The sequence below is a fragment of the Eptatretus burgeri genome, chromosome 7 (genome assembly GCF_056783735.1).
Source record: "Eptatretus burgeri isolate ZD-2024b chromosome 7, Ebu_testis_v1, whole genome shotgun sequence".
NCBI classification, from domain to species: Eukaryota; Metazoa; Chordata; class Myxini; order Myxiniformes; family Myxinidae; genus Eptatretus; species Eptatretus burgeri.
In genome coordinates, this window is record NC_140967.1 from 55460428 (window position 1) to 55487593 (window position 27166).

The following is a 27166-nucleotide window of genomic DNA, read 5'->3' on the forward strand; positions in this document are numbered from 1 at the left end:
AATCACATATAGATAACTTATACCAACGAATGCTTAGCGTGTTGTCGGCGTTCACAACCTATGCCCAACGATAGTCTAACTTATGCATAGCGCGGCAGCATATCACCGATGATCACGTGGCATTGGCTATTAATAGGTTGCGGCTCGACGATTCAAATCATAACCGCACTAGACATCGAAGTGTGAAGCCGCTGTCACACCTTGACGTTTTATCCAGCGTATGCCGACGTATGAAAAATTTGCCGAACCAAGCTTGCACACGTTGAATACGTTATGGTAAGTTTGTATTCGTTAAGAGCACGCTGGCATACGTCATTGTACGTCGAGAAATTTTCAGCATGTTGAAAATTTCTCAACGTACTCGACGTATGACAAACATTCCGCATACGCTGGCATAAGTTGTAGGCATGCTAGGCGATCGTTGACACACGTCGACATACGTTACTTGTACGTTACTCATAAGTCGAACCACATCAAGGTAATGGTTAGCGTCAGTGTTCCAGACTCACTGTTTTTTTTTTTTTCGGTATGACGGTTATGATTTAAATCGTTGAGCAGCAGCCTTTTAATTATTATATTATATGATAACTGCACTAGAAATCGCATTGTCAACATGACCGTCATACTGAAGAAAAAAAAATTAAAAAAACCAAAAAACCAGGGAGTCTGGAACACTGACGCTAACCATTACATTGACGTGTTTCAACTTATGAGTACCTTACAAGTAACGTGTGTCGACGTGTGTCAACGATCGCGTAACGTGCCTACAACACGTTACTCAAAGGTTAGAAATAAGTTTCGGGTACGCTAAACATTACCTCGACGTGTTTCGACTTATGAGTAACTTACAAGTAACGTGTGTCGACGTGTATCAACGATCGCGTAACATGCCTACAACTTATGGCCAGCATTATGCAGAACGTGCGAGTCATACGCTGGCATACTTCGGGAAATTTCAAGCATGGAAAATTTGTCTAACAGCTCGGCGAACTACGACGTTTGCCAGCGTACGACGTATGCCAGCGTTCTACGTCGTATGCCAGCATACTACGACGTATGCCAGCGTGCTCTTAACGTATACAAACTTACCCATAACGTATTCGACGTGTGCTGGCGTTTTAGCTCAATTTTTCGCACGTCAGGCATACGTTGGCTCAATCGTCAAGGTGTGACAGGGCCTTAACGGAAAGTTTATCAGTATATTTTTTTACAGTGAAATAGCAGCTAAAATAACTCGATATACAGTGGTACCTCTACATACGAATGTTTCAGGTTACGAAGCGCCTGAACGGGAAAATATTGCCTCTAGTTACGAAGGCGTTTCAGGATACGAAGTCAAAAATACAGTACAGTACGCGCTGCTTTTCGCTGCTCCCAGAGTTTCCCGAACGTAAACAAACTTGTAGCTGCTCTGCCATTGGCTATCGCCTAAAATCTGCCTGGCAACCCTTTGCGTATGCGTGTATCCCAGCATGCTCTTCGTGTCCCCGTCCCGCTCTGTAAATATAGTTATACTGTATATAGTCTATGGTCCCGCTACGAAGTGCTCAGACAGTGTTACAGTACAGTACGTGTGTGGATTACAGTAACTTTTATTCACAATGGACCCCAAGAAAGCAATGAAGAAAAGTGGACAAGGAGAAAAGAAGAAGAAGAAGAGAGTTTTTCTGGCCATACAAACAAAGCAAGAGATAATAGAAAGGTATGAAAAGGGGATGTATTTGTTTCATGTTCTGATGCATTTTTATGATTTATTAAAAAAAAAATGTCCGAATTTTGCGGGGCTTGGAACGGATTAGCGCATTTACATTCAAAAGGCGTCTCTACTTACGAAGGTTTCAGGTTACGAAACTACTCCCAGAACGAATTAAATTCATAAGTAGAGGTACTACTGTATCTCGATTTTGCTTTAGGCACTCACCCTTTGTGTTCCATTACTGCAAGTTTTGACAACATGCATGGCAAAATGGCAAGACACCCAACAAAAAAATAACTCCCAGTAATCAGTCTAGAACGGCAATCGTAGAGTGCGTATAGTAGTCACCATGGAGTGCATAGCCTCACCTCGTGTGTTTATTCTGAACAAAAATACCATCGTTAACTGAACACGCAACTTTTATGGCCCACTGCTATTATGGCCCATATACCCGTATCATCCATGCACCCTAATATGTCGCATAGTTTATTGGCATGGGTAATGAACGTCATAAATTTAATTATTCACTCACATCGGGTCACAGATCAGATATAAGTTTCAGATTTTTTGGGATAAAGATTTAAATTGAAACAATTATGCCGAGAATACCAATGGTGTCATCGTTATCACCTTTTTGAGTTGAGTTGATGACATGTTGAGTTGATGACAGATGCCAAATTTCAATTTTTTTCATTCATCGGTTTCAGAGAAAATGATCTCATTATTTTTCTCCTTTAATCCAATATGGCTGCCATGCCACATGAGATATGACGTCAAAGTTAGCAATAAGATATTCACCATGGGGAGTCCCTCCCATATTCAACGTTTTGCATCGATTGGCCAAGCGGTTGCAGATAAAACCATTTTTAAAGCCAAAATCTATGAAAACACACACACACACACACACACACACACACACACACACACACACACACACACACACACACACACACACACACACACACACACACAACACACAGCAATAGTCTCGCATCACAAACCAAAACGCATTAGTTCAAGGAGACTAATCTCATTCATGAAGCAATCTTCACCATTCCCCTTTTATTGGCAGCCTCTTCTCCAAATTCCCTTACGAGTCAAGGATGTTTGGGATTTTTTGGTTCAGATTCTTGCAAAAGCACCAAATTTGGTCAATATGTTGCACATACCATACTTTTCTCGATTTTATACGGGCGCCAAGACGGGCGTCCCCCGGGGCCGCCATATTGGCGAAATCCAATTCTGGCCGCCATCCGGGTTAGAGGTCAATCGTAGATAAAATGCAAAAGGGCTAGAATCATGAATAATGCCACATTTTAGGGGTTTTTGGGGTCAGGGAATCTGATTCTGATCTCATTTTGATGAATTCAGGTCATGGTCACCCCATTTTGGGATCAAAGGTCAAAGATCAAAAGTGGTACTACTAAAAATTCAACAAAAGTTATTCAGGAACAATTTTTATTAAAATACTTTGGGAATAACATCTGCTGACCAAACGCCACTATGTACGCTCATACAGGACATATCCGTGGAACTCGTGCAGTGAGAAGTTGCCCTGAGCTTTACTATCTATATTATCCATATCGTGGGTGGTGAAGACCTTGAGACAGCTGTTGGTGGGTACCACCACCCCCATCCCGAGCATGGCGAGCACACACCGCACGCGCAACATCTCGCTTCACTTCCATGATGCAATTGTACAATACTGAGATACCCTGTTCTTGGTCAATCCCAATCTGTTTTTTGTCCCGTGTGTGTCCGTGCAGCTTGAGGCCACGATACAGGGGGAAGGGGGTTTCTCACTCCTTGTTGTGCCGTACTGCAGATGTCTTGACTGCATGGTGCATACCCTTACTAGTATTGTAGATGAGCAGTTGTGAGACGTTGCATGCGATCTTCCCCCACGCATCCAGATTGGCGTTGCCACCGATCTTCTCACATCCACGAAGAGCTGCCGGGCCCCGGAGAACTACTTTGAAGAAACTCCTCATCTCCTCGTTGACTGGAGCCGTGAGGCAGTTAAAGGGGAAGGAGCCCTCGAAAGGCTCCTGACTCAGTATACAAAACTTGTGCATCATCACCGCAGCCCACATGAACGTAAGTGCGTCCTCTTGGCCAATCTGAGACCTATATGTCTTGGCCAGCTTATCAACCACCTTCAGTTTGTGCAATATGTAAATATCCTTCCTGCCTTCATTCCCCTTGGAAAACTCAGCCCATTCAGGTAGGAGGTCAAGAAGGTGATCCTTGTATCGAGTTGAGTGTGGCTTTTTTGTCTTGGCATGGGCGACCTTGATCACTCATAAGCTTTTGATACATCTCGCATAGCTCTCAGAGCTTAAATACGGTGGTGTCAGAATGTTCAATCAGGGCTACAATTTGGGCTCAGATGATGGGATCGAAGGGCGGAGGTGCGGGTCCCACCGATTCTCATCGCTCGGCAGTGCGAGCAGAGTCTCACAAATGTACATAACACTGATGGTGATAATAGGCATCAGTCACATGTGCATCAGACGCTACGGCAACCAGTCTGCCAAGTAAATGAAAGTTTTTGTTCGTCTTTGCCTAATTATTTCGGTTGGCATCGACGACATCGGATAATACCTTGTGGAGGTTGGCCTGGTTCTCCCCCTCACAGATTACACAACACGACATTGGCTGGAGGCTGAAATTCCCCAGATGACCTGTTTTTTGGGGGACTATTCTGAGAGCCGGCTTCTTTGTCCAGCTTCTCTCTCGCCTGTTTGACACGAGAACAACAACAATAACTCCTGCAAGTTTTGTGATGCCGAGCATTATCCGATTTAAGAGTTGCTGCAATACCTGAGCCATCATTCAACTGACTAATCGTGACATTGATACCAGAAGGAAGATTATTGGCATTGATAGCATTGAAGTCTTTGAGATCTCTCTCAAGTGATACAAGTCCCTCCTCCTTAGGAGTTTGCAAGGCTTCTCCAGTTTTGTCCGATTGACAAAGACAACAGAGTCTCCACTTCATAATTTCGGTAGAGGACATAGTTCGACACTCATATTATGTTGGCTCGTCGTCGCGATGAACTTTCACCTCGTCATCACGGTGACACGATAGCAGGCTGAGTTGCAGGTTCCGGATCCACTCCTGATCATGCAAGAACAGGGATAGGATAGTCTCGTGAGATAGGGTAGACGTCACAGCTCCGAATGGCATCATGCACCACCGTCGCTGCTGGACACATCGATGCTCACATTCTTGGTATTATCTTTAAAATGCAACAAAAAGTTTATGACATTACGAGTTTAAAATCAAAAACATTCAAAATTAAAAACATTCAAGTCTTAGTTTCTAAATGATTAACAGGTTCTTTTGATTGATAACCCAGGTAGGCCAAAGAGGCCGGAGGCAGGCCATTTTATGAAATTACGCACCAAAAACACCGGGTTTGACCCCAAAATGACCTTCATGGTGACCTTGACTTCAAGTCGTTGGAATAAAAGCAGAATCAGATTCCCTGACCCCGAAAACCCCTAAATAGTGGTATTATTCATGATTCTAGCCCTTTTGTTGTTTTTTTTTTTAACTATTATTGACCTCTAATCCGGATGGCGGCCATAATTGTATTTCGCCAATATGGCGGCCCCTGGGGGCACCCATCTAAAATCGAAAAATTATGGCATGGGCAACATATGGGCCAAATTTGGTGCTTTTGGAAGAATCTGAATCAAACAGTCCCTATGATTCCCTAACATCCCTGACTACACCATTTTGCATGCCTTTGCTGTTTTCCGTGTACAGTGCAGAAGACAACATCCTCTCCATCCTTTTTGAATTTGTTATAAACACAATATAAAATAAATCTTTTTATCACAATAAGGTTGGAGAGCCAAGTTGTGTGAAGTAACTCATAACTACGAACTTCCCTCTTCCCATGAATATAATAAACACAAAGTTGATGTCCTCATATTACAGTATCTTCTCGTAACATGGAAAGATATAACTCAGTGATGGCATGCCTGCTGTCCCCTGCTATACATCTCCAAAACTACGCCTCTGGGCCAGTACTATGAGCAAATTGTACATTTTCTGTTTGAGTTGAACATATGATTGACCACATTTTCATGTCAGGAGCTTTCTCGATATGGTACCCGAAATGCAGTGCCGTGAGGCTCCCATTAAATTCCATCCTGTTTTGAACCAATGAAATAGAAAACCATACCATAATATGTAGGTTTAAATCAGGACATAATGGGATCCAACTTTTTATAGCATGTCTTTCCTTCAGTCATGCTGCCCATTGGAGGAAGAAAAAATTTCCGATGCAGTAATGGATAAGTTCTGAACACCTGTGAGCTTATTCCAACAATCATATTTATCATCATGCACTATGCTCTATGCAGAGCATTCATGCTGCCAAAGCAGTTACTAGACTGCAGTCCTACTCGTGTTGCCACTCCAACTCAAGAAGTCAGAACAGGAATTTGGCCAGGGTGCTGGCAATAGCTCACCTACTCTTTGCAAAGGACACAGTGGGATCTTTAACGTCCACTAACTAATGCCGGTAGACGGGACACCCAGTTTAACGTCCATCCTCGGGATGGCACACACATTGATGAATCACCCTATTTGTAAAACACCGGGATGACAGTTTATATCTGGGACGAGATTCAAACCCAGGCTAGACACCTTAGAGGTGAGTGGGCATACCTATTGGCCATCCTGCCAGCCATTATTCCAATAGAAATGTCAAAAAATGGCTGTGCATGACTCGTGATGTGATGAGTAGATATTGTTATATTTGATGTACAAACTAACAATGCTCTACAGCCCATTTCTCAACAAGATTTAATTATGTTGCATTTCTAACCAAGCTGCAAATCTCAATGTAATGCAATCCAAATCCTAACGACCACAATACCATTCACAGACCTTGCCATATGGATAATGTTTCTGTATTTTAATGAGCGCATTTATTTATATACCCACCGAAAAATTAATTTGTGACAAGAAGAGGTCGTCGTGATTGGCATGCTTTGAAATGAGGATGTTGTGCCGGAGCACCGCTGCTCCACTGCAGAGCTTGCAACAAGCATAAAATGCCAAAAAGGGTCTTCAGGTAATGTCTCAAGAACATTTACAGAGGCTTCAGGTTGGACGTAACCACCATCTTCGGTCGTACTCCCTCCATACCTATCATCTTTTTACTTTCATTATCCCTCAACCACCTCTCTTTCCCACGATTTGCAGCTTTGTTGTGTTTCATTCCCTTTTCTTTCTACTCCTGTTCGTTCATCCCCTCATTGGGTCTGCATGTTGCTCAACTCTTAATGCTTCACATTCTATGCTCTGTCTCTTCCATCCCCGAGACTATAAAATGGTGGTGATGTGGAGGTCGGGATTGCAAATATATTGTGACAAGGATGGCAAATGAAACGGGCAAAATTTTTTGAGTTGAACCTGGGAAGCAACTGGTCCAAGCATGCAGGGGACAAATAAGTTGGGTGAAATCAAAATCTCTAATTCGATGTTACAGTTGACCATCTTGCTTCAAAATTCATATTAGGACACTGCCTGGTCTATAAATGCCACAGTGGCCTGTGGTCGAAGGAATATAGGCTGTATCCAATTCCATATTGCATTAGATAAGCTTTCATATGTGTTTAATGAAACTTCACTTCAGGCTAAACATGATCAACAGATATGAAAGGATCAAATGTGCAACGCAGTCCGAGTTAAAAATGTATAATTTTGGGATTCCAACGTGCATCGCACACTTTTAAAGAGAACATCAAAGAATGATTGTTTATAGCTGTATTGGTCATAGCGCAAGCGGATGAATGGGGTTCCAGAAACTGTCTTCACGCTTGGCTTACTTGGCTTGCAGTTTTACCTGCCATTGGTGCTGTAATGGATTATATAAAACCAATGGCATTTCGAGCACACTCTCTTACACCCTGGATTAAACTTCCTCACGCCTCAAGTTCTTTTTTCCATCACTCTCACCACTCCCCCCCCCCTTCAATAATCTTTCCTTAAATTCTACCCCACCTCTTCCCCTCCCCTTTCACTTTAACTTAGCAATTCCATAAATATATATATATATATATATATATATATATATATATATATATATATATATATATATATATATTGTTACGAATTTGCGCCCGCCGGAGTGCAATCGGCCGCGTGACTCGAATCGCGACCGCGTCGCCCACCGGACGGACAATTCAGTCGTGACCCTCCTGGGGCTACCGCCAGAAACCAGTCATGGGTGGGGGTTTAACCCCACCACCACCCAGTCCGCAGTCTACCCGCGCAAAATAGGGTGAATCGCCGAATTTCGATATACCTAAGTACCCGCGCAGGTAATCTGCCGAGGGATGGGACCACGCCACAGGCCGATTCCGGACATGAACCGCTTAAGCGGTTCATTCCGTATTACAGGGATAACCAAGCGGAGTTATCGTCGGCCTTGACAGTTCCGATTAATTACCGGGTGTTTTAAAACCCACTACCAATCCCTTATGTCATGCAAGATGGAGTTTCAATAAAGGGAAGGACGCAGCGAAACGGGTAAACAGTTCTACAAGCAAGCACTTTATTACACACACACACACACACACACACACACACACACACACACACACACACACACACACACACACACACACACACACACACACACACAAGCACGTATATACAGCCATACAGTCAAAAGGAAGCAGGGAAAGAGTTAAAACCGAATATAATTATTACAACACTTAAACAGTTCTACTTTATAAGACTGGCGCCACACACACACACGTTTCCACAAAACCCAAAAGAAATGGAAGTCGCGACTTCCCTGAGCGCGTCGAGTCCTTGGTGACCGTAACTGCGAGTCCCTCCGGCATGGTCCACGAGCTCGTGCCGCACGTCGCTTGTGTGGTCCGCTCGACAGCTCGGACGAATGAACAGAACCTCCGACCAGGGACGATCACCGCAACTCTCCACAATTCCCCTTCAGTGACAAGGGAACAGAAAAAGGAACGACGTTCTCGTCGACCTTCACGTCCACGCATTTTTGTCAATCGCTTGCACGAACCAAGAGCCTTCAGCCTCCAACTGGGACAAGGGAACAACCAACCAACAACTCTTCTCGCCCGCCGGCTCCGCCCCGTTTCCCCGCCCCATTTCTGTCTCCACCTCCCTTCGAGACGCTTCCAGAAAGCTCTCGAAGGGGGGGCGTGCCCCCACTCCGACCGCCTCACGCCGTGCATCCACGAATCTGGAGCGAGCTGCCGCACCCCTCCCCTTCACACCAAGCGTGGTGGGGGGGGGATTCAGGCGGAAGCATCAGGTGGGGAAATTAGGCAGGAAAACCCCACAAGCGTTGTTGGTTTTTGTTCTTGCAAGCACCCGCATGGTGCTCGTTGAATGGCGAGTGGCGAAGATGTGGTAGCGTAGTTGTGGAAGGTGGGGTTGTGTAGTGAATGGCGTGATCGTTGAGATGTTGGTTGTGGCGATGTTCGTTGTTGTTCTTGCACCAAATTAACAATAGCCAAAGAAAAATGGCTAACTGAAGCGTCGCAGCCGGAATGGATCACATATATTCCCTCTATACAACGGGTTTGGGCTAACTACACATGAACTTACCGATATATCTCACCTGAGGACTCTTTATGGTGTAATGCGAATTTCCACAACCGTAACAATACATATATATATGTGTGTGTGTGTGTGTGTGTGTGTGTGTGTGTGTGTGTGTGTGTGTGTGTGTGTGTGTGTGTGTGTGTGTGTATGTATGTGTGTATGTATGTGTGTATATATGTATATATGTATATATATATATATATATATATATATATATATATATATATATATATATATATATTTATATATTTATACATATATATATATATATGTATATCTTCGGCTGTCCGTCACAAACTATGTTGACCATGGAGGTGTATGGGTTAGCACTTGGCTGCACGACGATGGGAAGCGAGACCAGCATTGGATACAAATCCTCTGTTGCAATGAGGGCAAAGCAAGTTTGCCGGTCAGTTTTTATTGACAACTTTGTGCTGCTGGAGATGACAGTGTTGATATTCATCCTCTCTTTGTTACTCAACCATCTCAACTGAGTCGTAGACGATAGTTCTCCCCTGTTTGTTTGTTTTATCTCTGGCAGGTTCTTCCCAGTTGTCTATGTAAATGTTTGCTTTCTTCAGATGTCTTTTCACGTCTTTGCAACGTAGCTTTTATCCTTTAGGTGCATGTTTGTCTTCCTTCCGCTCCCAATAAAATAATTTTACGGGCTCATCCCATTTCATACTTTCCCCAGATGCCGTTTGGGTCGGTGCCATGTCCTACCATCATGTCCATGAGGTGTCAATGTCCCGCCACATTGGAGAGGTTAGTAATGCTTGGGGGGAGTGTGTGTGTGTGTGTGTTGTGGTGGTGGTGGTATTGTGGGGGTGATGGTTTGTGGGGGATTGTGAGGGGATGGTTGGAGAGGGGTGTGGGATGGTGGTGGGTATTGTGGGGGTGATGGTTGATAGGGGATTTTGGAGGGGGGAGTGGTGCTGGTGGTGAGGAATGAAGGGGGGCAGGGAGGGGGGACCTGAAAGTTTTATCACTCTTGGTAAAATCCTCTTGGAGGAGTAGATGGTGATGATACATACATACTTTTTCTCCACAATAAATACATGATGGTTCATTTGATTTGTTTAAATTTGTGTGAATAATCGATAATTATTTTTCCGGTGCTCTTGTAACTACTGAGCAATGGCAACAGGTGTTTGATTCACCGCTGAAATCATCAATGTACACGTGCTGGTAGCTGGGTAGAGATGGTGTTACAGTTTTGAGCGATGGCTATTTCTTCCATTTATTCATGGGGTGACATCCTCTCTCAGTCGTGGCAGATAACCACAACATCGAGCCATCTCTGTTGTTTCATAACGTAATTTGTAAAATCTTCTGTAAAAAAGCAAACATTTTGTAAGCCTGATCCACACTCGGGTATTTGGGACAAACGTCGTCCAATTTCTGGCAAACTTAGGGTCTTTTGGCCATTGGTGTAGCATGAAACCATCTCGGTTTGTATTACTATACAAGCACCAAGGACGCATTGACTCGGCATACTTGTGCAAAATCGAAAATTATTCACCATTTGAGTTAAATCGTACTGCGATGTAACTTGAACACAGTATGGATCTGGTGGTCCACTTCAGTTGTGATGTCACGACTATTCTGAAAAAGAAACATCATATCTATTTTGTAGGGTATCAAGAGATAGATTTGCATTGATGTGGTCTGAGCATTTGGGTTCCTCTTTAAGGTTCTTGGGAGTCTTACTGGTCTTTGGGGGTTTCAACGGCCTTAAGGTTTTCGAAATTCTTAGGGGTCTAATGGTATAAAATATGGTAATGACTAACAGCATTTTAAAGGTCTTAAAGTGTCTTTAAAGATCTGAAAGGTTGAAAGGTTGAAAAGGTGCATTCCAATAATATCCAATTAATAGATGTCTGTATAGTCAGAGTGCAAAAGCGTTCATACAGTATGTAATTCAGAGACAGATCGTCACACGGCTTCATGGACGACTGTGGTTTTTTTATATTTTATATTCCATATATAGATTAAAGTTCCTATCATTTGTATTTTATTGACATACTCACGTTCCAATCATACGAACTCAAAAGACTTACTCATGTTCTAATAGTACGTACTCCGTGTAAAAAAAGACATGTTTTTAAGTGCACGTACTTTGGAGATGTACTCACATTTTAGTCGTACATACTTTGTGGAGGTACATACTGGTGAATAAAAGATAATGTGTAATACTGGCTACCACCAGGTGGTATTTGTGGCCGACATTAACACATGTACAGACAGACAGACAGACCAACTAACAAACGGACCCAGCAATGAAAACAACACCGCTCCCACATCCACCACCATCAATGCAGTAATGATTGCATTGATGGTAACAACGACACAATAAATATTATAATCTTTATTTTATGACTTTCCTTTTGTATAAAAAAGGTCTACCAGCAAGTTCACGACAAAGAAACCATTGTTTGAGTTTCTGGATACTGCAGGGTTGCAGCCTGAAGCCATATTTAATGTGTGACCTTTGCAGTCTGTGTTTTTACCATAATGGAGGTCGTACTCTTATGAAGCATCAGATGAATTCCCAGCATTGTTTGTTCCAAACCTGGCATTTAAATTTTGTAAAGGATGTTGAACCGTGTGGCATTTGATTCTCTGACGCAAAAACCGTGGCTGTGTTTTCTAGTGCTTTTGGGGACATCATTTGGAAATGGGACAGCCGTGCAGGTGTGAAGGTAAATGTTATATTTTTCAATGTGATGTCTTGCATTGTGCAAACGTGTGTTATCCGGTTCTAAATGACGTAAACACGAAACGCTGAACAAACATTCTGTACTCGATCCTTCAGCCGATAATTCATTCCTCACAGAACGCTGAACGTCGTTGTGACGTTGCCTTCTGTAACTCAGCTGTGACTGATATGCAGATCAATTCCTTCAACTTGCACTCACGCTTTGAAATGGAGAAAAGAAAACATTCACTCAACCACTTGTACAACAAGTCGGACAACACTTGTACAACAAAAGATCATTTCATTACAATACTCATACAATTCGATAACGCGTGCAACAACTACTACAAGCAAAAGGCCTTGTACAATTCATACAACACTCATACATCAAGAACAACCAGTGCCACAACTACGAGTAAGACAATGCGTACAAAGTTTGGACAACTAGTACAACGACAAGTCGTGTCACATCTAGTATAACAAGGACAACTCGAACAAGTACAACTAGTACAACAGCCCACATATGGTATTCAGTCTAGAAACCATGAATTTGAGGTTCCTGTAACCTGATGCAATGCACTGGTGTTCTGTTCGATGGCCTATTGCATTGTGTGAATTTTAATGGAATGAGTCATCGACTCTGTTCAATCCTGGAGACACTGTTGAAATGACTTTCTTTTGAAGATGAGTATCGTAAAAAAAAAAAAAAAAAATATATATATATATATATATATATATATATATATATATATATATATATATATATATATATATATATTAAAGATCCATCGGATGTTGAAAATAAACCAATTCGTTCACACAGTAAGTATTTCGAATCGAGTAACCCCCAATGGATTCATTTTAGTATAAAGGTGTCGCTGATGTCTTGATAATAAAATGTGGGTTCGAGGGGGGAATGAAGATTCTTCAAGTGTCGAGGAGGGAATTAAGACTATTTGTTGAACAGCGGGTGAAAAACACTCCTTTGTAATGGCCACGTAGTAACGACATAATTAGAGCTGCAGGCTCAACGAACAGACACATATCACCATGTTGGATCATCTCATCATTTTGACTTGTTGGGGACAACGTGAATACTTATACATCCTATTGTCATTTTTTCATCCAATCTGTGTCACTGTTTCTGTCATGAGATCCATCACTTTGTTCTTCAGCCTTGATGATTCCAAACGAAGCACAGCACATTAAGGAGCTGATGCAGCCAGTTGTTGGGATAGAGATGCAAATATGAATGTATGATTGAATACTTGAGTTTTTTTAATTTATTTATACAGGATTTACAAGGAGTGGTGGGCAAACATGGCACAGGACAAAAGTTGTGCAGGCATCTTTCCTATTTACTCTGGATTTGATTTGCAACTGGAAAATAAACTGTTGGATTTGTGCCACAACCACAAGTATTAGTTGGTGGACATTAAAGATCTCATGGTGTCTTGAAAAATACAGTGCCTATGGAAAAAAAAAGTCCACACCCACTTTCAAAATTTTCACCTTTTGTTGCCTTATTTCATTTACGACAGGAAAATGTTACATATGCCGCAAACCCAACAGAGCACATCACCCAAAGAACACCATCCCTACTGTGAAGTATGGTGGTGGCAGCATCATGTTATGGGTATGTTTCAAATTGGCTAAATTGCATTAAATCAGACATTTTCCCCCCTTTATTTACACATCATAACCCATAACTTCCAAGTGAAAAACATCCGACAAATTTCAGGAAGTTAATTAACAAGCTCAAATGAGCTAAGATCCTCGTCTCTTAATGATGACGTCATAAAAACGAATATGACGTCATTGTGATGTATCAGGTTTGCGATAAATTATCTGTGCTAATGCCTGGCTTGATTCCCGCAAACAAAATTCAAACAGCTTGCCAAGTTTCAGAGATAATGGTATTGGCGATTTCCATTAGCGGCGATATTATGACGTCAACTTTTTTTCTAGGAAGAATTTCCAAAATCGAAGATGGTTACTGCCTGCGCTTGCGCTTTCTCCATATATGTGGCAAGTTTCACGAAGATCCGATGAAAACTCTGGGTTGTGAAACTAAAAATGTCAAAAAATAGGAAGGATGTCATAAAAATTGATATGACATCATAGTAATATATCATATGTGCAGTAATTAATCTCTGCTAATGCCCTGTTCGATTCGCACAAACAGAATTCAAAAAGCTTGCCGAGTTTCGGAGATAATTTTTTAGGCGACTTCCATTTGCAGAGATATCTTGACGTCATAACTTTTTTTTTAGGAGGAATTTTCAAAATCGGAGATGATTCCTGTCTGCGCAGGGTATTTTTTACATATATATGCCAAGTTTCAGGAAGTTTTGATGAAAACTGTAGGATGTGAAACAAAAAAGTCCACAAGAAGAAGATGAAGAACAACAACGTGAGTAAGACTTCGAGATCCTCCACGAGAATTTAAAATACAAAACTAGAATATCTTGGTTGGAAAAGTGTCCACCCACCTTACAATAATGTAAATGAGTTCAAGTGTAACCAATCACCTTCAAAATCACACACCAAGTTGATTAGTCTCCACCTGTGTTAAATTGTAGTGATTTGATTATTTCAGAATAAAATCTGCTGTTTCTGTAGGTTTCCTCTGCTGGGTAATGCGTTTCTCAGCAAAAACTCAATATGGACACAAGGAGCTTTCAAAAGACCTGGGATAAAGTTGTGGAAAGGCACAGATCTGGGGATGGGTATAAAAATATTTCAAAGGCCTTGAATATCCCTTGGAGCAGTCAAGACAATCATTAAGAAGTGGAAGACATATCGTAACACCAAGACCCTGCCTCAATCAGGCCACCTCTCCAAATTGGATGACCAAAGCAAGGAAAAGACTGATGAAAGGCCGCCAAGAGGCCAATGGCAACTTTTAAAGAGCTACATGCCTCCATGGCAAAGATTGGTCACTGTGTACATGTGACAACTACAGTATATCTCAAGCACTTCACAAGTCTGGCCTGTCCAGTAAGCTGGCAAGAAAGAAGCAATTACTCAAAAAATCCCACCTTGAGTCCCATTTGAGGTATGCAAAAAAATACTCCGGAGGTTCTAATCCCATGTGGCAAAATGTTTTGTGGTCTGACGAAATCAAAATGGAACTTTTTGACCTAAATGCAAAACGTTACATTTGGCACAAACCCAACACAGCACATCACCCAAAGAACACCATCCCTACTGTGAAGCACAGTGTGGCAGCATCAAGTTTTGGGGATGTTTCTCATCAGCTGGGACTGGAGCACTTGTCAGAATAAAAGGGAAAATGGATGGAGCAAAATACAGAAGAGTCTGAGAGGAAAATGTGCTACACTCTGCAAGAAAAGTGAAATTGGGCTGGAAGTTCATCTTTCAGCAAAACAACGACCCGAAGCACACAGCCAAAGCTACACTGGAATGGATAAGGAACAAAAAGACATGGCCTTGAGTGGCCCAGTCAGAGTCCCGATCTAAATCCAATTGAAAATCTGTGGCATGTCTTAAATATTGCTGTCCATAAACACTCTCCAAGCAACTTGACTGAGCTTGAACAGTTTTGTACAGAAGAATTAGCAAATATTGACCAATTAAGGTGTGCAAAGTTGGTGGAGACCTATCCCAACAGACTCCCAGCTGTAATTCCTGTCAAAGGTGCTTCTCTCAAGTATTAACTCAAGGGGGGGGGGGGGTTTGGGCACTTATCCAACCAAGATATTCCAGTTTTGTATTTTTCCTTAATTTTTGATATTTGTGTAATTTTTTTTCACTTGGACATTGGAAGCTCGTTTAATGCAATTTAATTCCAGGCAATAAAGCAACAAAAGGTGAAAAATTTGAAAGGGGTGTAGACTTTCTCTTGGCATTGTAGTATACAATGTCCACTGGGCCATTCTCAGATCATCAGTTCAGATTCAGACCAGGTCAATGTATCCCGCACATGCTGTTTCTGATCTCCCAGGAATGGCTGGAGACCATCAATGTCACACATGAGATCAGGGCCATCTGTCTCGACACATCTCTAGCTTTTGATACAGTCTAGCATCCCACCTTACTCTCCAAACTCTTTGCCAATGGCACCCAATTCCATACTCCACACATGACTTACTGATTTCCTTTACTCTCGGAGCCAATGTGTGGCTCCCAATGGAATCTTTTCATCTTCTCTCCCTGTTAAGGCTGGAGTACTCCAAGGTAGTGTTCTGGGTCCAATCCGATTCCTGATCTTCATTAATGATCTCATGGACTCACTGGAAAATCCCCTTTATCCATTTGCTGATGATTCCATTCTCTGCCATGACATCTCTCATCCTTCACATTTTTTTTATAAAATTGCGAGCTGGTCCAACACTTGAAATATGTTTTTCAATCCTGAAAATTGTCACCCCCTCACTCTGTCTCTCTGGAAGGACCGTCTAAGCAACCCCCTCCCCCCAATCTACTTCTTTCACAAACCTCTGAAAGAAGTTCAATCACTCAAACTCTTGGGCTTTCTTGGGCAAACCAAATAATAAGTTGGTCTGCAAAACCAGTATGGGCATCCTCTGTCATGCAGTCTTTCCTTGGCACATCTGAACTGCCGACTTACAAGACCTTCATTTGCAACTTGATGGCTTACTGCTCTCCCCTTTGAAATGGTGACACTGCCTCACACCTTACTCAGCTTGACACTGTGGAAACCAAGGCCTTCAAAATCATTGGTGTCTCTTATGATGAAGCTGAGTCACTGGGCCTATCACTTTCACATCGCAGACGGGTTGAGGGTCTCTTTATCTTTGACTGCCTCCTTTCCAGCAGTGTACCATCTGCGTGCTCTGTCCACCCCCCCCCCAGGTTTCTGCAGGGGTCTGCCAGAAACTCCCAAACTCCCAAAAAAAATTCTGGTGAAACTCCCAAAATACAGGCTCAGTGTTCACTTCCACTCATTTGTTTCGCTTTTCTCTCACCTATGGAACCAAATTTCTCAGTCTCTTCAATCTCATTTTTCCATTCATTGTTTCAAGATAGCAGTACACCACCATCTCAGATCATCCCCAATCCAAAACCAAATCAGTTATCTTTTCTACCCTCATTAATCCTCCCCATATTTCCCCTGCTTACTCTTTATTAATTTTTGTTGCTGTTGTTTTGTTTCTGTTTCTTCCAGAGTTTTCCCTTCTACTTCTGTGATTGAGACTTTCTGCCTATACCCAGCTTGTTCACCTCCTGTGTCATCTTCCCCTCCTCTTGCTCTAATTCTTCTCCATATCCTTTCTTCCTCCAGGTCTCTTTCTATATTGTCTCTCTACCCAGCGGTTGGTGTGTTCCATCCCTCCCCTTATTTCCACTGTTCTTTCCCTCTGGGTTACATTTTCACCCGTTTGTGAGCAGTATATCACAAAAAGTTATGGATGGATTCGGACGAAATTTGGTGGACAGGTGAGGTGTGTGACTTGGACGAATTGAATAGATTTTTGTGAAGATCTGAATCCAGATCCAGTAATTTTTAAAGCGGTTCTTCACCATTGAGAGATGGGGCCAAAAACTATATGTAGGATGATGTCTCAAAACGTTGTGGACAAGTTGTGAGAAAACTTGTTGGATGACTTAGTTAGATGACAAGAACAAGCTGATTAGATTTTGGATGTTTCGATCCAGATCCGGCTATCAGTGTAATACAAAATGTACACAGTTCAGCTTAAAGGAGGAATGCGCTCTACCGACTGCTGTTCTAGTTTTGTTGTTATGTCCTGGTCTGATGTGTGTTCTTACTTCTCCATGAGCCTCAACTTTGTATACCAAAAAGAAAATCTCCATATTCCAAGTTCCTGTTGAAATGTTCCATTAGTCCTCACTTTAGGCCTTTAGACTTTAGGCCACTCGGCCTGGAAATCCAGTTTGCGAAAGGTTGTGCCAATCCCACATGCCTCAAGTGCCGCTGACCCCCGACAAATATGGCACGGCTTAAAACGATGATTTAGAGAGGGTGGTGGGGTCACAAACAAATCTCTCTCTGGTGTGCTACTTGAAGGCAAGGGCAACACTTGGTGCTTTGACTTTGCATTTCCAGCAGTAGTCAGTGTAGTGATTCGTAATTTGTTCATGGTACCGATGATAACTCACCTACTCTTGGTGAAAGACATCATGGGATCCTTAATGTCCATCATCTAATGCTCGCAGATTAGTCACCCTGCTTAATGTCCATCTTAGGGATGGCGCACTTTGTGATGCAACACGCTATCTGCAAAACTTCAATCTGTCAGTTACAGTGGGGTTGGGAATCGAGCCATGGAAAGCCAACTCAAAGGTAAGCCACTACCTGTGAATTGTGTTGTCAGGACCATAAACATACATCTTTGTCATGGAAAATACTCCAGCATTATATGTCTTTACCAAACACACACCACACACCTCATGTACTTGTCATTCCCACAAACACTCTTGCTCTCCACCATGAAGCTGTGCATTCAACAAATGCACAATCCTCGACAGAAATAGCATGACTGACAACGTTAATGAAAGAAAGAGTGACAAACCTAACAGGCAAACTTTCTGTCTCAATATATACATAGACAAGCTTCGAAAGAGGAGAGGCTGGTGGACGAACAGGTAAATCGATGCAGATGGATGAAGCGATTGTTGGACAGGATGATTATATTAACGCATATTTACGAACATCAATCACACCGCTTTCAAAACAAGGTCAAACGTAGGTTACAAACACAGATTTCCTTTTTGGCAGAACACTCTAGTGGGACATTGTTCTGCTGTGTTGATAAGGCTGTCTGCACATTGATAAAGCTATTCATTATGTGGGTTTTGCTGTTTTTATGATTTTCACATTGATGTACATGTCCGTGTCTCTGACTCTCTTTTGTCTTGGAGTGATGGAGGCTGAACTAATTCTCTAGACCTCCTTGCACATCTAATACACCAACGTACTGATGTTGTTGATCAATTTAATTGCTAATGCTAATTTTTCCTCCATTAGCCTGTCTATTCTTGCTTTGAATTCCCTCAACCATTCACTGTATTTATTATTTTCGTCTCATCAGATGTCTGAATATAGACGATAATTTTAATTTGAATGCATAGCGCAATGACACAATTGCACAAGTCTTTGGGAGTATCAAGGCAACAATATCAAAAGGTCATTCGGTCCATAGTGTCTGTGGCATGCCCACATCCCAGCACTCACCTCCTGCAGGTAGAGCAAATTACATAACCCTAAAGCAGTGGATTTGGTCAAAGCAGTGGTGTGCAATGATTTACTCTTTTCAAAATGTGCTGTGGGATGTCAAATGTTCCCAGCGTAAAGGCAGGTGAGGATGAACCTCCTTTGCTTCCTTATTCAAATGATGATGTGCCATGAGAGGCAGTCATCTCTACTGGCACTGAACCAGCATAGCAATTATTATTGTATAAATCTGATAATCGTGGGAATCAAACCTGGACTCGACGACTCATAGGTGAGCATCCCATCATGTTGGCTATCTTTCCATCCCAATCCCTGTTGTGTTGGAAATGGAAGAGAATAACGATCGGAAGTCGTACGAGGCATGAGCATGTATTCACATTTGAGCTGTCCAGTATCGGTTTGAATCATGACATAATATGGGATCAGACAAAACATTTTCACCCTTGCATCCTGCCCGCAAGTATTCAAAACCTGCATCATAAAGTATGGTGTCTTCTTAAGAGGGGAAATCAAGTTGTCCATCTCATCTGCAATCACTCGATTGTCTGTTTTTATACATAGTATAGGTTCGTGTAAGATCTGTGATTTAAAAAAATGAAGACACAACATAACAAAAGGAACAGTAGGACAAAGGGGAAAACACCAACAGCAGGGTGGAGGGAGAAAGTAGATAGAGACGGACAAACAAGAGATGCAGGTAACAATGAGGGGTAAGGGAGAATGCAAAGGGACAATTAAACAATATGGATACATGAGAATTTTTTTGGGGAGGGGTGGACAGTCATTCAACAGATGTAGAAAAGATCCTGATTTTGGATGGGGGCGGGGGGGGGTGATTCGAGATGGTGGTCTTGAAGACCTGAAGGGAAGAATGAGATTGAATAGAGTATAAAAAGTGGTTCCACAGGAGGGGAAAAGAGGAATAAATGAGTGGAGGTGAGCAGTACTTCTGGATTTAGGAAATTTTACAAGGAGGGGGTTGCTGGTGGATCATGTGCATCTTCTAGATACCTGGGGGGACAAAGCACAGAGAGGGCAGAGGGTGAAAGTCCAGAAATAAGGCGGAAAAAGACAGAGACACCACCGACTTGTCGGCGATGGCAAAGAGATAGGCCCATAGACTCAGCTTCATTGTTAAAGATTACAATGATCTTGAAAGCCATTGTTTCCATGGCGTCAAGCTGAGCAAGATGTGAGGCAGGGAGCCAGCCCAAAGGGGAGAGCAGTACTCCATTAATCTGTGGATGAAAGCCTTGTAGGTGGAGAAGAGCTCAGGTATGCCAAGGAAGGACTTTGCATAATGGGGATGCCGAGTCGGCATCTGGCTTAGGAGGCCAACGTTGAAATGAGGTTTTCCCAAGAGAGATCATGGCTGAGAGTGAGACCCAAGAGTATGAGTGACTGAACCTTTTTGAGAGGGTGGTTGAGAAAGTAGATGAGAGGGTTTGTGATACGGTCTTTTCAAAGAAAGAGAGAGAGAGAGAGAGAGAGAGAGAGAGAGAGAGAGAGAGAGAGAGAGAGAGAGAGAGAGAGAGAGAGAGAGAGAGAGAGACACAGAGACAGAGACAGAGACAGAGACAGAGACAGAGACAGAGACAGAGACAGAGACAGAGACAGAGACAGAGACAGAGACAGAGACAGAGACAGAGACAGACATGTTCCACCATCAATTTTGAAAAGAGTAGGCCTTGGTGCACAGGTATAACAGAATACTAGTTTCTGTAAAGGTTCATGTTGGTCTGCATTGGTGGACAAGATAAACAATTTTTTTTATCAACCAAGACTTCATAAGATCATGTTTGCAGCTGTGAAAAAAGTACAGCTTATGTTTCACTGACATTAGCCCTTCGTCATCCTTTACTTTGTCATACCTGATTATTTCCCATACTGGTAAACACTCTCATCAACTTTTAATTGATGCAATGCATTGTTCATTGTGTGCACTTCTAGCCAAATTCCAAATTTCTCTCCTGGAAGATGGGAAGGCACAGTATAATCAAATGGCGAGCCATCATGCACCGATTTATATTTTGCAGAGTGGCAGTTTATTAATAATTTGAGTTCCCTTCCAAGAAACTTAAACGCAGGAAGCCAGTCGGCCCATCAAAGCCTGCACTTGTTCAGTATTAGCAACTTATGAGCGTTTGCCCATGTTCTACCCTTTCAAAATGCTGAGTTTCAAGCAAGGAAGTAGCTAGCACCGATACCATTTTAAAGACTTTTATATGACCATAACATCACCAAGTCTAGCTATCACAATCTTGAGAAAAGCAAAGCAACCAGGAAATGCAAAATCAAAGGAGAGCCCCATCAACCTATCGTGATTCCAGACCTGTGTTTGTCTCCTGAAGGTCCAATTCAGCAATGCCTTTTCACAGAAGTTGGCTGTGACATATATAAGGTGCACTCTATATAAATTTGGTTGTTTAGTATGTGAAGTAACAAATCCATATCTCACTACACAGAACAAAATACTTGAAGCAATTTCACCACATTTGCTCATTCAATCATGGTTTTGATATTCATTTAAAGTGTTCAATATTCAACAATTATTATGAAAATAAAACTTTGACAAGGAATTATTTATCTATAAAGGCTCAAAGCACAAACTTTCAATTCCTTTGATTAATCATGTTATGTATCCAGATCTTACGAGACAACTGTCACACTTGGGTGAGATTGGGATCCAAGATTACCGAGTGGCCCGACTGAATAATTTCAATAATTTCATAGCTACTTAAAATAATTAAAAACAAGCGTTAGTGTGACACACACACACACACACACACACACACACACACACACACACACACACACACACACACACACACACACACACACAACAAAGCCATCGATCTTCAATGCAGGACGAACGTTAAAAAAAAAAAACAGAAAATTAAAAAATTCCCCTCTGTTGGCATGGATCATATTATAACAGAGGGGAAAACACAGAACAAGGGAAAAGTGAAAGAAGAAATCAAAATCGCAGGGATAAATAAATAATAGAAAACCACCCACTGGTTGGCAGGAAGATGCCACCAGTTTGTGCTAATGAAGAAATGGAGTAGATTTGTGCATCCAGGCTGGGGGAACTCACACATTATGTGAAAAAGCCGGAGAGCTTTCGGGGCAGCCTCAAGACGTCTTTCCACAGGGTCTGGGGGGGGGGGGGGGTGGCGTGGGAACGTCACTGTACAGGACCCCAGCTTGGCTATCCCAACTGTATAACTGGTCTGACTCCCATTTATGACATCCGTCAAACCGTCTGTTTCTCTCCTCTCCCTCTCTGAGTGTGTGTGTGTGTGTGTGTGTGTGTGTGTGTGTGTGTGTGTGTGTGTGTGTGTGTGTGTGTGTGTGTGTGTGTGTGTGTGTGTGTGTGTGTGTGTGTGTGTGTGTCTGTGTGTGTGTGTGTGTGTGTGTGTGTGTGTGTGTGTGTGTGTGTGTGTGTGTGTGGATGCGCAATCAGGGTCTGGTGATTTTCACCAGGGCACCTTTTATTTATAAAAGAAAATAAAGGGGAGGAGGGAAAGAAGGGGAACAAGGTCCATGGAACCTGTGGCATCCTAATCTACATCCATTTTAAAAAGATTCGTGGACACTCATTCACAAAGTATGTATGCAGACGTTACAAATACACGAAAGGAGTTACCACTCCTTCCCATCCACATTTTAATTTAGTAATTCCAACTAAGAGTAGTTAGTCAGTTGTTGCTTGTTTTTTAAGTGCAATCTTTCTTAGGTCTGAAGAAGGGAAATTCATTCACAAGTCCACTGATAATTATCACCTTCATTTGACAAATTACATTTGTAAAAAATCTATTTGTCATCAAAGATAAGCAAAACTTTTGTACAAAATGACAGGACTGGGGGAAAAAAATATCAGTGGAATTATGCAGTACCAAGCTCGTAACAAGCAAACAAACAAAAGAAACACACCTGCTGAGAAATTGGTAAGGAAGTATGCCTTTAGAGGGTGCCTGGGGACTCCCTGCTGGGCAAAAAGTGACCTTTTTATATCTTTCAACCATTCTTTGTGAAGTGAGTAGCAAATGTGAGGCATCCTGAAGTGTGTGAAAGCCTGAGGCAAGGGTTGTCTCCAGTGCCTACAAATGTTTTGTGCCAGCATTAGGCCTTGGCCCTGAAAAGTATGAGTTTTGAAGCTGTGGATTGTGAACTATAATGTCATGACGCTGAATGCATGAACTGTGATAAGGATTAACAGGATGAAATTAGGCAACATTGTGATTCCAGGGGTTGTTGGAATGGGATCGAGACTTACAAAATCTTATAATGGGTGTTGGGCTCCTAGCTGAGTGTGTCAGCCTGGGATTTGAGTGCATTTGAAAAATTCACTTCTTATGGAGGTCTTTGTGCCAGCAATGGAACCATAAACACACCCGAAGCTGCCAAATTCCCACTTCATGTTCTGCTGTGAAGTGCATAAAAGCCTTAATGAAAACGGTATGCTGCTTTCCAATGACATTAAAGAACAACAGCATATTAGCCGACACATTCCGGCGAGTAACTGTATCTCGCAATGAGACTGCGTAATAATGCGTATATGGAAGTACAGTAAATCATATTTGCAGACTTGTAGCATCAAACTGAAAATACAGAATGCTTGCAGCAAATACTTATGAGTGTTTATCATAGGGCATATAATTCATTTTCATTTAAGCCTTATTTTCATCCAAATCGGGAAGGAAAATCTCAGAGGTGAGATATCTTGTCTGGTGAATGAGATGCCATTTTGCGAGCTTTTCATGCATTGTTAAGATTCCTTCTGGAAGCCTCATGGATTGTTCATAACAGCAGGATAACTCCAGACACTTACACGTCAAAAGATTCGTAGTAAGGGGCAAGAGAGTGTGAACCCAATGCTGAACCCAATCATAGACCAGCAAAGTCGAGTATGCTACATAAAACCTGGCACATGCCGCCATGGTCCCAGAGATCCAATTGAATATATATTCTGAAGGAATTATGTATTGCAGTCCTGATTACCCAAATCTTGCTGCAATTCAACAAAGATTGGTGAGTGATGAACCTTTGTAATTGCGAGAAAAATTTTCATTACAAAAGGTCAACCGTTGACCATGTATACAACAGAGCAGAAAACACAGCCGGTGTAGTTCCAAAAATAAATAACATGAACTACTACTAATGTATTTACAAAACTCAAAAATCAGTATGAATGCAATGATTACACAAGAAAGCTTTAGTTCAGTAAATTGAACTCAAGAAAATCATGAATCACAAAGAGATCTCAAACCATATTAAATGTTCAAGCAATCATAAAAATATTTACCATTTCTCCAGATCTCTGTACAGAGATGCAAGACATAAACCACAAACAGACACAACGAGATTAACACATAATGTGAAAGTTAATGTTAAATCTTCCGACCATTTGAACCAAGCTAAATTACAAGCTTAAATTATAAGCCCGCTCGCCTTGAGACTCCATCTTATTTCTCGTAAAGGGTTAATTTGAATCGCTCGTAATTTGGAGGGAATCGGAGTCGCTCCTCTCACCCCTGGACCGATTCCCGTGAATTTAGCTGGAGACAGGAGAGCCCGTTTTCCCGCTCTCCGACACCAGTGCCGCGAGGAGGGGGATGAGTTTGTGTCCCACGACCTGACACCAGTGTTGCGAATTCGCGCCCGCCGGCGTGCGAACGGCCACGTAACTCGAATCGCGGCACGTCGCCCACCGGACGGACAATTCTGTCGTGACCCTCTCGGACTAACGCCGGGAGCTAATCACGGGTGGGCCTTTCGGCCTCACTACGATCGTGCCAATCGGCCCCCGCGTGGGATAGGGTTGTTCGCCAAATTCGACCTACCTAAGTACCCACACGGAGGGTAGACTGGGCGATCGCACCTCGCCACAGGTCGACTCCAGACACGGGCCACTTAAGTGACCCGTTCCATACTATCGGGATAACCGAGCGGTGTTATCGTCGACCTCGATGGTTCCGATTAATTATCGGGCGTATTAAGCCCACTACCAACCCTTTACGTGAAGCAAGATGGAGATTCAATTAAAGAAAAGACGAAGCGAAACGGGAAAACAGTTCAACATAAGGCACATTTATTCCGCGGCACACGGAGAGCACACATATACAATTACAACAATTATGCACCAAAAGCAATTGCAACAAAAGTAACACAACAATGCAGAGATACTACCGACTACGCAAGCACACGGCAACACTTACACAGTTTTACTTTACAGACGGCGCCGACAACACATTTACTCAAAAGCAAAAGAAAATGGCCACCCTCAAAGACAAGGGGACAGACGGGGCCTGTGGGCCGCGAGACCGGGTGGATCCTACCCGTGTCTTGTGATGAGCCGCAAATATGGCGGCGGTGCCCCGACTCCGCGCTCCTTCGCGGGTTTCGTTGGCACTGCTTGGAGTGGGGTGGGAACGGGGCCCCCCTTTTCGCACTATCTCAGCGCGGGGGGGAAAAAAGGGGGGAATTGTTGATGCTCTGGGGAAAGAGGATAGCTGGCTTGCTTGGGTCCCGCGACGAGCGACTCCACTGCGACTTCGTCGCCGACCGCCGTCTTCCTTGCCTTGGACCCGAGCTATTCGACCTCCTCCCCAATTCTCCTCAGCCGACTGCAGCAAACCACCTCGACCGCGCTCCAGGCTCCAGGCTTCCCCTCTCTGCAGCTCCCCGACAGACTCCGAACCCCGACAGACTGCCACTCTCCAGACCGGACTTGACTCACGGCTCCACAGACCGCTCCTCTCCAGACCCGACTTGACTGCCTCGACCTTCCTGACTCCAACTCACTGCCTCCAACCTTCTCTCCAACTCAAAACTGACTAAATTCGCCCCGCGCTCGGCGCTTTATAGTCCGGCAGGAGAACCCATATGCAAATTTCTGGATCAGAACGAGCTCGGGGGTGGAGCCACGCTCGCCCATTGGATGGAGAAAAAGGGGCGTGAGTCTCCCCTGATCCTCGAATTTGCATATATCGATTATACTCCGACGCGCCTAGAGGCGGGGCCAAACCGCCCCGCGCTTGCTGATTGGACGGATCAGAAGTGGGCGTTCCTGATCCGACTTCTCCTCGAAAAGGCCGCTATTTGCACCCGCGGCTCAGCGCGCGTCCCGCACGAGGCCAGGACAGCCTGACGCTCGGTGCCCACAAGCGGTGCGGGAATGGCCGCAGAAGGAGAGGTGAAGGTGGTGGAGGGTTTAAAGTGCTGGTCCATGGCCATGGCGACGTTTGGAATGGCGGTGATGCGATGTTTGCGGGAGCGAGTTGTGAAGGTAAAGGTCGTGGCTGTTGGCGTTGTTGTTGTTGTGAAGCGGCGTTGCGGTTGCTGGTTGTTGTGTGATGGCGGTTGAGACGTGGTTGGTTCAAAATAAAGATATAACAGAAAAACGGCTGTCTTAAAGGGTCGCAGCCCGAATGAATCACATTTATTCCCTCTAAACAACGGGTTTGGGGCTAACTACACATATACTTACAGAGATATCTCACCTACAGGACCTGAATGGTGGTTTGCGAATTTCCTCAACCGCAACAATATATATATATATATATATATATATATATATATATATATATATATATATATATATATATATATATATATATATATATTCTTTCTATACAATATTTCTTTCTATACAATATATCTTTCAATATATAATATATCCTGCAATATATAAAGCTCTTCCTCACCAGTGACTGACTCTCACCGACTCACTCACTGTTCCGGGTGACGTAGAAAGGTGAAATTTTGCAAGCCGATAGACATCGAAGCTGGTACACTGGAAAAATTCAAAGAATCGTCGGCAACATCCATAAATGAAAATATAAATAAATGAAATTTAAAAAAATATATATCAAATGCAGGTGAGTGACCCGAGACAATGGGCAAGCACGGTTCGTATTCTTACAGAATGTGTAAGCACACCTCACTCGTATATGTATGTATGTATGTATGTAT

At 42.9% G+C, this 27166-nt stretch overlaps 1 pseudogene; it reads left to right on the top strand.

Moving 5' to 3' along the window:
- Positions 1-27166, top strand: part of LOC147023295 (uncharacterized) — a 53304-nt pseudogene that overhangs the window by 20135 nt on the left and 6003 nt on the right.